Source organism: Cibotium barometz, chromosome 28 (assembly GCF_041138505.1).
Source record: "Cibotium barometz isolate CiBa-2024 chromosome 28, ASM4113850v1, whole genome shotgun sequence".
Lineage (NCBI taxonomy): Eukaryota > Viridiplantae > Streptophyta > Polypodiopsida > Cyatheales > Cibotiaceae > Cibotium > Cibotium barometz.
The window spans coordinates 2,694,315-2,708,394 of record NC_141073.1 but is presented as its reverse complement, the minus strand read 5'-3'; positions in this window follow the sequence as shown (position 1 = coordinate 2,708,394).

Below are 14,080 nucleotides of genomic sequence, written 5' to 3'. Positions count from 1 at the left end.
GTTTTTCCAAAACCAGACCCGGAAAAACTTCCCTTATCCGGAAAGCACGGGCGATTCCACCAGGATAATTTTTACTCTAACGTAGTCAAAACTCTTACTGATCAAACAGATCCGACTGCATCTATAAAGATACTTGGTCAGATCAAGGAAGAAACTTGCACTTGGATCATTGGGATCAACGCTTTTTTCCCCACCAAGGAGGCACAGCCGTTGATTCCTATCCATAGAACAATTACTATCCGGGATTTACTTTATCTATCGTAATAATAGAAATTGAGTCTCGATTTACGGATCCATCAGTCCAGCCTAACCCCATCCGATCCCATGGGTTAGCCAACCGCCCAACCACTGTAGTGATGGGATCCAATTTGGAATTTGGTTAGGTTTTGTCCCGGGTACCAAGGAAAAGAGTTCCAAGGCCCCCTAGCCGGAATTTCATGCAAACATAAAACTAGCCACACCACTTACACACCCAATATGAAAATTGCCTTTTTCTTAGCATCAGCTAACTTTAAAACAATCCTTTAATGAAACCATAGTACCACTGATCACAATCTCCCAAATTATCCAGTTGATTCATAATTTCCCATCATTCCTTCATCAGAGTATCTATGGCATCATTGGCAACTAGAACGCTCACCACCTGTCCACACAGGGGCCGTTTCAATAGTTCCTAGCCCATAATACTCAACAATATAATCACTTATCAAGATGGACTCTCGTTGAAGATCAGCAAGATCAACCAACAGATCCGTATAAAAGAGCCATGGACTCATCCGTTGAGGACCAGCAAGGTCAGTCAACCAGATCCATGCCCGGTTCCAGAAAACAACTCTTACTCCTTGTTCCAATATCTTCCTCGACGCACGCGTGGGTATCCTGGGCGACCCAGAGCCCGAGCACCGTATGGTCAGCACCCTCTAGGATCCTTTGCAGGTGACCTAGCGCTTCACTCATAGGCCGCTTCCTTGGTCCCTCATCCACCGTACCGGAAGCTCACCATTTTAATCGAACCGAGGCTGGTCAAGACCTCGGCCGACCTTGCTACGCGAGACGTCCTCCATTGACTCTCCGTCAGCAGTTGCAACTTTATCAGTTAGGTCTCCACGACCTTAATCACAAGACGGTCAAAATGCTTTCCCAGCATTCTTGACATAAAACAGCCATTTACAAACAGCATTTACAAACAGTTTACAAATACAATTTCTATATTAACTCTCATTTTTCCACATTATCCCTCATGCAATCCACATTACTTATTCCACATTTCATTTATATGTGTACTCATCCAATCATATCATTTTCCATCTCTTCACTTCAGATTCCTTCACATCACATATCATATATTCACATCCATATCCACATCCATACATCCACATCCACATCCACATTCACATCCATACATCCACATCTACATGCTTATCTCCATTTTCACATCCTCATTTATACATCCACATCCCATATCCACATTCATACATACACATCCATATCCACATCCACATGCATACATACATTTTCTCATTCCCATTTATATAACCCCATATACTTTCACATCTAATCTTTTACATCACATCCATTCTCGCCCTATCACAACCCATATACATCTTATCCTATCACATACACTTCTTACCTCATCCCCCCATACACATCTTAATTCATCTTATCACATCCTAACTTATTTCATAAGCATCTTATCACCTCTTATCACACCTCTTATCACATCCTATCACTTTCCATACGTATCTTATCAATTCTTATCACATCTCATACACCTCTTATCACATCTTATCACATTTCATATCTTTTTTTTTTTTTTTAAAGAGAATTCTTTTATTTGATATAAGATTTCTCTACACATTTATTTATACATAAATTCCATTTAAGGAGACTAACACTTTCGAAATTAAAATCAATCTTTTATGCATCTTCTTATGCATGATTTCAATTTGGTAGGGAATTATACTTTTAGAATAAAAGAATTTCTCTTATGCATCTAAGTTAAGCATAAAATCCATTTATGAGGAAAATCATACTTTTAGTATAAAAAGAATATCTTTTATGCATACCTATATACATGAAATCCAATATGATAAAAGTAACACTTTTGATATAAAAATTTTTCCTTTATGCATACTTCTATGCATGAAAATTAAAAATGATAAAAGTAACACTTTTGATATAAAAATTTTCCTTTATGCATACTTCTATGCATGAAAATTAAAAATGATAAAAGTAACACTTTTGATATAAAAATTTTCTTTTATGCATACTTTTATGTATGAAATAAAAATGATAAAAGTAGCACTTTTGATATAAAAATTTATCCATTATGCATACTTCTATGCATGAAAATAAAAATGGTAAAAATAACACTTTTGATATAAAAATTTATCCTTTATGTATACTTCTATGCATGAAAGTAAAATGATAAAAGTAGCACTTTTGATATAAAAATTTATCCATTATGCATACTTCTATGCATGAAAATAAAAATGGTAAAAATAACACTTTTGATATAAAAATTTATCCTTTATGCATACTTCTATGCATGAAAGTAAAAATGATAAAAGTAACACTTTTGATATAAAAATTTATCCATTATGCATACTTCTATGCATGAAAATAAAAATGGTAAAAATAACACTTTTGATATAAAAATTTATCCTTTATGCATAATATTAAAATTCAATTTCTCCATGATTATAATGAAATTCTTTAGCCGGAATTTCATGCAAACATAAAACTAGCCACACCACTTACACACCCAATATGAAAATTGCCTTTTTCTTAGCATCAGCTAACTTTAAAACAATCCTTTAATGAAACCATAGTACCACTGATCACAATCTCCCAAATTATCCAGTTGATTCATAATTTCCCATCATTCCTTCATCAGAGTATCTATGGCATCATTGGCAACTAGAACGCTCACCACCTGTCCACACAGGGGCCGTTTCAATAGTTCCTAGCCCATAATACTCAACAATATAATCACTTATCAAGATGGACTCTCGTTGAAGATCAGCAAGATCAACCAACAGATCCGTATAAAAGAGCCATGGACTCATCCGTTGAGGACCAGCAAGGTCAGTCAACCAGATCCATGCCCGGTTCCAGAAAACAACTCTTACTCCTTGTTCCAATATCTTCCTCGACGCACGCGTGGGTATCCTGGGCGACCCAGAGCCCGAGCACCGTATGGTCAGCACCCTCTAGGATCCTTCGCAGGTGACCTAGCGCTTCACTCATAGGCCGCTTCCTTGGTCCCTCATCCACCGTACCGGAAGCTCACCATTTTAATCAAACCGAGGCTGGTCAAGACCTCGGTCGACCTTGCTACGCGAGACGTCCTCCATTGACTCTCCGTCAGCAGTTGCAACTTTATCAGTTAGATCTCCACGACCTTAATCACAAGACGGTCAAAATGCTTTCCCAGCATTCTTGACATAAAATAGCCATTTACAAACAGCATTTACAAACAGTTTACAAATACAATTTCTATATTAACTCTCATTTTTCCACATTATCCCTCATGCAATCCACATTACTTATTCCACATTTCATTTATATGTGTACTCATCCAATCATATCATTTTCCATCTCTTCACTTCAGATTCCTTCACATCACATATCATATATTCACATCCATATCCACATCCATACATCCACATCCACATCCACATTCACATCCATACATCCACATCTACATGCTTATCTCCATTTTCACATCCTCATTTATACATCCACATCCCATATCCACATTCATACATACACATCCATATCCACATCCACATGCATACATACATTTTCTCATTCCCATTTATATAACCCCATATACTTTCACATCTAATCTTTTACATCACATCCATTCTCGCCCTATCACAACCCATATACATCTTATCCTATCACATACACTTCTTACCTCATCCCCCCATACACATCTTAATTCATCTTATCACATCCTAACTTATTTCATAAGCATCTTATCACCTCTTATCACACCTCTTATCACATCCTATCACTTTCCATACGTATCTTATCAATTCTTATCACATCTCATACACCTCTTATCACATCTTATCACATTTCATATCTTTTTTTTTTTTTAAAGAGAGTTCTTTTATTTGATATAAGATTTCTCTACACATTTATTTATACATAAATTCCATTTAAGGAGACTAACACTTTCGAAATTAAAATCAATCTTTTATGCATCTTCTTATGCATGATTTCAATTTGGTAGGGAATTATACTTTTAGAATAAAAGAATTTCTCTTATGCATCTAAGTTAAGCATAAAATCCATTTATGAGGAAAATCATACTTTTAGTATAAAAAGAATATCTTTTATGCATACCTATATACATGAAATCCAATATGATAAAAGTAACACTTTTGATATAAAAATTTTTCCTTTATGCATACTTCTATGCATGAAAATTAAAAATGATAAAAGTAACACTTTTGATATAAAAATTTTCCTTTATGCATACTTCTATGCATGAAAATTAAAAATGATAAAAGTAACACTTTTGATATAAAAATTTTCTTTTATGCATACTTTTATGTATGAAATAAAAATGATAAAAGTAGCACTTTTGATATAAAAATTTATCCATTATGCATACTTCTATGCATGAAAATAAAAATGGTAAAAATAACACTTTTGATATAAAAATTTATCCTTTATGCATACTTCTATGCATGAAAGTAAAATGATAAAAGTAGCACTTTTGATATAAAAATTTATCCATTATGCATACTTCTATGCATGAAAATAAAAATGGTAAAAATAACACTTTTGATATAAAAATTTATCCTTTATGCATACTTCTATGCATGAAAGTAAAAATGATAAAAGTAACACTTTTGATATAAAAATTTATCCATTATGCATACTTCTATGCATGAAAATAAAAATGGTAAAAATAACACTTTTGATATAAAAATTTATCCTTTATGCATAATATTAAAATTCAATTTCTCCATGATTATAATGAAATTCTTTAGCCGGAATTTCATGCAAACATAAAACTAGCCACACCACTTACACACCCAATATGAAAATTGCCTTTTTCTTAGCATCAGCTAACTTTAAAACAATCCTTTAATGAAACCATAGTACCACTGATCACAATCTCCCAAATTATCCAGTTGATTCATAATTTCCCATCATTCCTTCATCAGAGTATCTATGGCATCATTGGCAACTAGAACGCTCACCACCTGTCCACACAGGGGCCGTTTCAATAGTTCCTAGCCCATAATACTCAACAATATAATCACTTATCAAGATGGACTCTCGTTGAAGATCAGCAAGATCAACCAACAGATCCGTATAAAAGAGCCATGGACTCATCCGTTGAGGACCAGCAAGGTCAGTCAACCAGATCCATGCCCGGTTCCAGAAAACAACTCTTACTCCTTGTTCCAATATCTTCCTCGACGCACGCGTGGGTATCCTGGGCGACCCAGAGCCCGAGCACCGTATGGTCAGCACCCTCTAGGATCCTTCGCAGGTGACCTAGCGCTTCACTCATAGGCCGCTTCCTTGGTCCCTCATCCACCGTACCGGAAGCTCACCATTTTAATCGAACCGAGGCTGGTCAAGACCTCGGCCGACCTTGCTACGCGAGACGTTCTCCATTGACTCTCCGTCAGCAGTTGCAACTTTATCAGTTAGATCTCCACGACCTTAATCACAAGACGGTCAAAATGCTTTCCCAGCATTCTTGACATAAAACAGCCATTTACAAACAGCATTTACAAACAGTTTACAAATACAATTTCTATATTAACTCTCATTTTTCCACATTATCCCTCATGCAATCCACATTACTTATTCCACATTTCATTTATATGTGTACTCATCCAATCATATCATTTTCCATCTCTTCACTTCAGATTCCTTCACATCACATATCATATATTCACATCCATATCCACATCCATACATCCACATCCACATCCACATTCACATCCATACATCCACATCTACATGCTTATCTCCATTTTCACATCCTCATTTATACATCCACATCCCATATCCACATTCATACATACACATCCATATCCACATCCACATGCATACATACATTTTCTCATTCCCATTTATATAACCCCATATACTTTCACATCTAATCTTTTACATCACATCCATTCTCGCCCTATCACAACCCATATACATCTTATCCTATCACATACACTTCTTACCTCATCCCCCCATACACATCTTAATTCATCTTATCACACCCTAACTTATTTCATAAGCATCTTATCACCTCTTATCACACCTCTTATCACATCCTATCACTTTCCATACGTATCTTATCAATTCTTATCACATCTCATACACCTCTTATCACATCTTATCACATTTCATATCTTTTTTTTTTTTTTTAAAGAGAGTTCTTTTATTTGATATAAGATTTCTCTACACATTTATTTATACATAAATTCCATTTAAGGAGACTAACACTTTCGAAATTAAAATCAATCTTTTATGCATCTTCTTATGCATGATTTCAATTTGGTAGGGAATTATACTTTTAGAATAAAAGAATTTCTCTTATGCATCTAAGTTAAGCATAAAATCCATTTATGAGGAAAATCATACTTTTAGTATAAAAAGAATATCTTTTATGCATACCTATATACATGAAATCCAATATGATAAAAGTAACACTTTTGATATAAAAATTTTTCCTTTATGCATACTTCTATGCATGAAAATTAAAAATGATAAAAGTAACACTTTTGATATAAAAATTTTCCTTTATGCATACTTCTATGCATGAAAATTAAAAATGATAAAAGTAACACTTTTGATATAAAAATTTTCTTTTATGCATACTTTTATGTATGAAATAAAAATGATAAAAGTAGCACTTTTGATATAAAAATTTATCCATTATGCATACTTCTATGCATGAAAATAAAAATGGTAAAAATAACACTTTTGATATAAAAATTTATCCTTTATGCATACTTCTATGCATGAAAGTAAAATGATAAAAGTAGCACTTTTGATATAAAAATTTATCCATTATGCATACTTCTATGCATGAAAATAAAAATGGTAAAAATAACACTTTTGATATAAAAATTTATCCTTTATGCATACTTCTATGCATGAAAGTAAAAATGATAAAAGTAACACTTTTGATATAAAAATTTATCCATTATGCATACTTCTATGCATGAAAATAAAAATGGTAAAAATAACACTTTTGATATAAAAATTTATCCTTTATGCATAATATTAAAATTCAATTTCTCCATGATTATAATGAAATTCTTTAGCCGGAATTTCATGCAAACATAAAACTAGCCACACCACTTACACACCCAATATGAAAATTGCCTTTTTCTTAGCATCAGCTAACTTTAAAACAATCCTTTAATGAAACCATAGTACCACTGATCACAATCTCCCAAATTATCCAGTTGATTCATAATTTCCCATCATTCCTTCATCAGAGTATCTATGGCATCATTGGCAACTAGAACGCTCACCACCTGTCCACACAGGGGCCGTTTCAATAGTTCCTAGCCCATAATACTCAACAATATAATCACTTATCAAGATGGACTCTCGTTGAAGATCAGCAAGATCAACCAACAGATCCGTATAAAAGAGCCATGGACTCATCCGTTGAGGACCAGCAAGGTCAGTCAACCAGATCCATGCCCGGTTCCAGAAAACAACTCTTACTCCTTGTTCCAATATCTTCCTCGACGCACGCGTGGGTATCCTGGGCGACCCAGAGCCCGAGCACCGTATGGTCAGCACCCTCTAGGATCCTTCGCAGGTGACCTAGCGCTTCACTCATAGGCCGCTTCCTTGGTCCCTCATCCACCGTACCGGAAGCTCACCATTTTAATCGAACCGAGGCTGGTCAAGACCTCGGCCGACCTTGCTACGCGAGACGTCCTCCATTGACTCTCCGTCAGCAGTTGCAACTTTATCAGTTAGATCTCCACGACCTTAATCACAAGACGGTCAAAATGCTTTCCCAGCATTCTTGACATAAAACAGCCATTTACAAACAGCATTTACAAACAGTTTACAAATACAATTTCTAGATTAACTCTCATTTTTCCACATTATCCCTCATGCAATCCACATTACTTATTCCACATTTCATTTATATGTGTACTCATCCAATCATATCATTTTCCATCTCTTCACTTCAGATTCCTTCACATCACATATCATATATTCACATCCATATCCACATCCATACATCCACATCCACATCCACATTCACATCCATACATCCACATCTACATGCTTATCTCCATTTTCACATCCTCATTTATACATCCACATCCCATATCCACATTCATACATACACATCCATATCCACATCCACATGCATACATACATTTTCTCATTCCCATTTATATAACCCCATATACTTTCACATCTAATCTTTTACATCACATCCATTCTCGCCCTATCACAACCCATATACATCTTATCCTATCACATACACTTCTTACCTCATCCCCCCATACACATCTTAATTCATCTTATCACATCCTAACTTATTTCATAAGCATCTTATCACCTCTTATCACACCTCTTATCACATCCTATCACTTTCCATACGTATCTTATCAATTCTTATCACATCTCATACACCTCTTATCACATCTTATCACATTTCATATCTTTTTTTTTTTAAAAGAGAATTCTTTTATTTGATATAAGATTTCTCTACACATTTATTTATACATAAATTCCATTTAAGGAGACTAACACTTTCGAAATTAAAATCAATCTTTTATGCATCTTCTTATGCATGATTTCAATTTGGTAGGGAATTATACTTTTAGAATAAAAGAATTTCTCTTATGCATCTAAGCTAAGCATAAAATCCATTTATGAGGAAAATCATACTTTTAGTATAAAAAGAATATCTTTTATGCATACCTATATACATGAAATCCAATATGATAAAAGTAACACTTTTGATATAAAAATTTTTCCTTTATGCATACTTCTATGCATGAAAATAAAAATGATAAAAGTAACACTTTTGATATAAAAATTTTCCTTTATGCATACTTCTATGCATGAAAATTAAAAATGATAAAAGTAACACTTTTGATATAAAAATTTTCTTTTATGCATACTTTTATGTATGAAATAAAAATGATAAAAGTAGCACTTTTGATATAAAAATTTATCCATTATGCATACTTCTATGCATGAAAATAAAAATGGTAAAAATAACACTTTTGATATAAAAATTTATCCTTTATGCATACTTCTATGCATGAAAGTAAAATGATAAAAGTAGCACTTTTGATATAAAAATTTATCCATTATGCATACTTCTATGCATGAAAATAAAAATGGTAAAAATAACACTTTTGATATAAAAATTTATCCTTTATGCATAATATTAAAATTCAATTTCTCCATGATTATAATGAAATTCTTTCAATTAATCTAGGATGATGATTCCTAGAATATGGTAGGAAGTCCTCTTTTTATGCTTTGAATGAAAATTTTTTATGCATAATTTTTATAAAAATTTTGCCATAGCTCCGCTGCTATGACTGATAAATCTCAATTTTTCTAAGGGATAAAGCTTATCATTAAGGAAATAATTAAAATGATTCTCTAATTGGATCCTTAATCCATAATGGATTGAATCATCAATATACATAAACTAAAAGCATAAGAAAAAGCCATTAATTTGGCCTCAAGCATAGCTTTATCTTGGGTTAAGGAAAAGCTTTATGAAAAGCTTGATTTGGATTGAGAATGGGTCATGAGTATGACCATTTCTTGAGTGAGAGAGAGAATTTACATAAGAATCATTAGAATTTAAACATAAATGAAAATTAACTTCAATAGCATTTATTAAATTATGTAACTCTTCACTACTATTCAAACTTCAATAGCATTTAAAAAAAACCATACCAATTAAACTTCTCAAGCTTGAGAGGGGTTGAGAAGAGAGAAACATTGAGAAATTATAGAAAGATGAATATTCACTAATTACCTTACAACTTGCTTGATTCTTTGTTCACGGTAGAGGCCCCCAACCAATCAATTGGTTAAGTATGTTGATGGAGCCACTAATGGGGATTGAAGAAAGAGGGAAGCTCCAAAAACTAGTGAATTATTAAATGAATTCACAGTTCTTGGCTTAGGTGGAGTAGAGTAACGATGCATAAACACTAACTATTTTTCAACAAGGGGGAGGCTTCTATTTATAGGAAAAATTGAGCTCCTAACCAAACAAACTGATTCTAGAATTTTCTAAATCAGTTTGGTCAATATTTGACCATTTTTAGGTCAGTTAAGCTAACTTTTTGGAACTAGACTTGAATGAGGAGAGAGGAGAGATGAAATATCTCAATTTTTATGAGTTTAAAACTCATTCAAGCATGTGAAATATGCACCTCCTTTAAAGAACTCCCCTTCCTTACATATGTCATATTTTTAATATTGCTCATAGTTTTTTACTAATAAACCTTGTACATTTTCAACTCTTCATCTTATGTGAAATATGCACCTCCTTTAAAGAACTCCCCTTCCTTACATATGTCATACTTTTAATATTGCTCATAATTTTTTACTAATAAACCTTGTACATTTTCAACTCTTCATCTTATGTGAAATATGCACCTCCTTTAAAGAACTCCTCTTCCTTACATATGTCATACTTTTAATATTGCTCATAATTTTTTACTAATAAACCTTGTACATTTTCAACTCTTCATCTTATGTGAGCATTTACTCATTTTTGGGTATTTTCTTTTTACAAGTTGGATTTATCTCCTCCCTACACATGGATTGATGCTATTGGTCCATAGGAACCTTAATTGGACCATAGTCTAAAGATTTCTGAAAATCTAGACCCTTAGGCTAAGGTTCTTTATACCTATTTTCAATTAATTCCAATTGAACATTGGAAAATTTCTTTTTGAATTTCTGTTTCAGGGGAGCTCATCTGAATTAGAAGAGATATTTTTCTATCCAAAAATATTCAAAATCTGAATATTCTCTCTCTAGAATATTTTTCTCTCTCTAGGCTAAAACAGATAGAAACAAGGTCTTTATATTTCTGAAGAGGGATTGATTACAGGGAAAGATACTAGACATCAAAAAGGGGGTGGGGGAGGAATCTTACATTCTACCCCACTTAAAAAACGCGAGATGTCCTCATCTCGCAACTTGTGATAATTTCGCAAGATTCACGAATATGAGACTTAGAGAAAAATTTTAATCAAGATTAACCACCAAGATAAGTCTTAAAGAGAGCAAGATTCAAAATACGAACAAGATTTAAACTTTATTCATTCTCGGAACTTATACAGTAAAGATAGAGGAACTCTTTACACTTCCATAAGCCCGTCCATCATATGGTCACAAAAGCAGTCCTCACAAGCTGCACAAGTATAAGGTAACTCATCTATGGGAATGATTCTGTGGGTTATTGCTGCGCCTATCTCAGTGGTATGAGGTGATCTAACAAAAGGACCTCTGAGAGGCAAGCCAAAAACGGGATAAAGGCATATCTTCTCATGAGGAAGAAAACATGCCAGTAAGAAGACCCGCTCAGAAAACCCAAGATGCCTTGATCTCATGACACAGTAGTATCGGGGACCCAAACCCAAAGCTTCAATAACCATGGCCAAGCGGACATTGTTACGGAAGTGCTGCTGACCCCAGGGTGTTACCCTAGTTATGTCTTGATAGGTCCGCCATTTGGTCTGCGCTACAGAAGTTCCCAAGTGAGGGAAAAGTGAGCGCTCATACTGTTCTATAAAATCCTTCTTCACAGACTCACTTGCGTCTTGAAGGTGAGGAATCATTATGGATAAAACTAATTCTTGTTGCCAAGCCATGAAGGAGATTAGGAAGAAAGGAGATCGATGGGAGTAAGATTACTGTGAGCGACAAGTAAAAGTTACGACTGATATAAAGGAAGGAGCTAGCGTAACTTAGAAGCCAACGGTAGCTTGCCACTGAAGTTTTACCGTCTTTCCATGATTTGGGTTTGGCACAATTTTCTATAGAAGGCATTAAGAACTTTGAGATGAGGAGATAAAAGAAGCTCGTAAGCTAAGTCACTTACTTTCTTTGAAGTCAGATAAGGCTCACAATATCTGGGGGATAACTTCTTAAACTCCCCAATAGATAAAGAACTTCTTTTGTGCCGTACTCGAATGAAGACCAAAACCTTGGTATCCAAAACACCGATTTTCACTTCTGAACTCATTGTTCTGAATCCTTAAAACAGCGTGACTCCTGAGAAGTATTCTAGGGGAAGGGTCTTCCTTTTTTTAAACAGAATCTTTCTTTTATTTTTGAGAGGGAATAATTTTAAGATCAAAAAGGGAGATTCTTACTCCTGTATGCCTCGAAGGCTGGGGAGGAATCTTACATTCTACCCCACTTAAAAAAGTGCGAGATGTCCTCATCTCGCAAGGTAGAGGACAGCTCTTATTCTTAAGATCCAATTTTGTTCTGGGGTTCCTTATATTCTGGTCAACCCAATAGAACACTGGGATAAATATCCCTTATATAGAACTCATCATTAAATAACAATTCATTCAGATTATATCATTCATATCTTTAACATGATAATGGTCCATTAGACCGAAAAGTTTCCTTCGGAACATTCCTCCACACGGAAATTTCAGTCAAGCAAGTTCTCAATTTGACATCCCTTAACTTGATCTACCGATCAAGTGTTAACAGTAACAATTTGACAGCACAACCCACTAATCTCATAGTGATTTGCTGAATTCATTATCATCATTCCATTTATGAATATCATCACTGGGACTCGTCCCATTCATCCTCATTGTGGTTTTGTTCAGATTTTTATATTTCAACTAATTTCAGAAATCATCATTTTTCAATTAGAATTTTCAATCAGAATCCAATTCAATTCATCAATTCTCAAACAGAATTAAAAATCATATCAACCACATTCGAATTCATCATCTGGATAGCATTAACGCTTATAATTTCAAGTCTTAGATTTACTCGTATATACTGTCAGTAAAGAGCTGCAGTATACTCTCGGTATATACGGGTAGTCGTGGCTCTTGGAATTATAAGGTAAATACCATCATGTCTAGGCCTCAAGCAAGTCAGGGATTCTATATAATTGCGGTACTTCCATCTGAAGACCCAATTACCAAATTACGAATTTCAGTTTGAATATCAAATTGTATGAATTATATCACACAATTACAACCTTTTTGTGCTTCTTGATAAATTTTTGACATATTTGTCTTCTCAGTTGATCTTTATTAACCAAATGCTCTGATACCAACTGTGAGATCCCCCTGTTCCCACCGAGCAACGGATTCGGGGTACTAGCAGCGGAAGTAGCACTTCTTGCGCGAGGCAGGGTCCCACACTCGGGGCCTCGTCCACGGATATCCAGACAAAAGACTAATCCGTCGGTTTTTCCAAAACCAGACCCGGAAAAACTTTCCTTATCCGGAAAGCACGGGCGATTCCACCAGGATAATTTTTACTCTAACGTAGTCAAAACTCTTACTGATCAAACAGATCCGACTGCATCTATAAAGATACATGGTCAGATCAAGGAAGAAACTTGCACTTGGATCATTGGGATCAACGCTTTTTTCCCCACCAAGGAGGCACAGCCGTTGATTCCTATCCATAGAACAATTACTATCCGGGATTTACTTTATCTATCGTAATAACAGAAATTGAGTCTCGATTTACGGATCCATCAGTCCAGCCTAACCCCATCCGATCCCATGGGTTAGCCAACCGCCCAACCACTGTAGTGATGGGATCCAATTTGGAATTTGGTTAGGTTTTGTCCCGGGTACCAAGGAAAAGAGTTCCAAGGCCCCCTAGCCGGAATTTCATGCAAACATAAAACTAGCCACACCACTTACACACCCAATATGAAAATTGCCTTTTTCTTAGCATCAGCTAACTTTAAAACAATCCTTTAATGAAACCATAGTACCACTGATCACAATCTCCCAAATTATCCAGTTGATTCATAATTTCCCATCATTCCTTCATCAGAGTATCTATGGCATCATTGGCAACTAGAACGCTC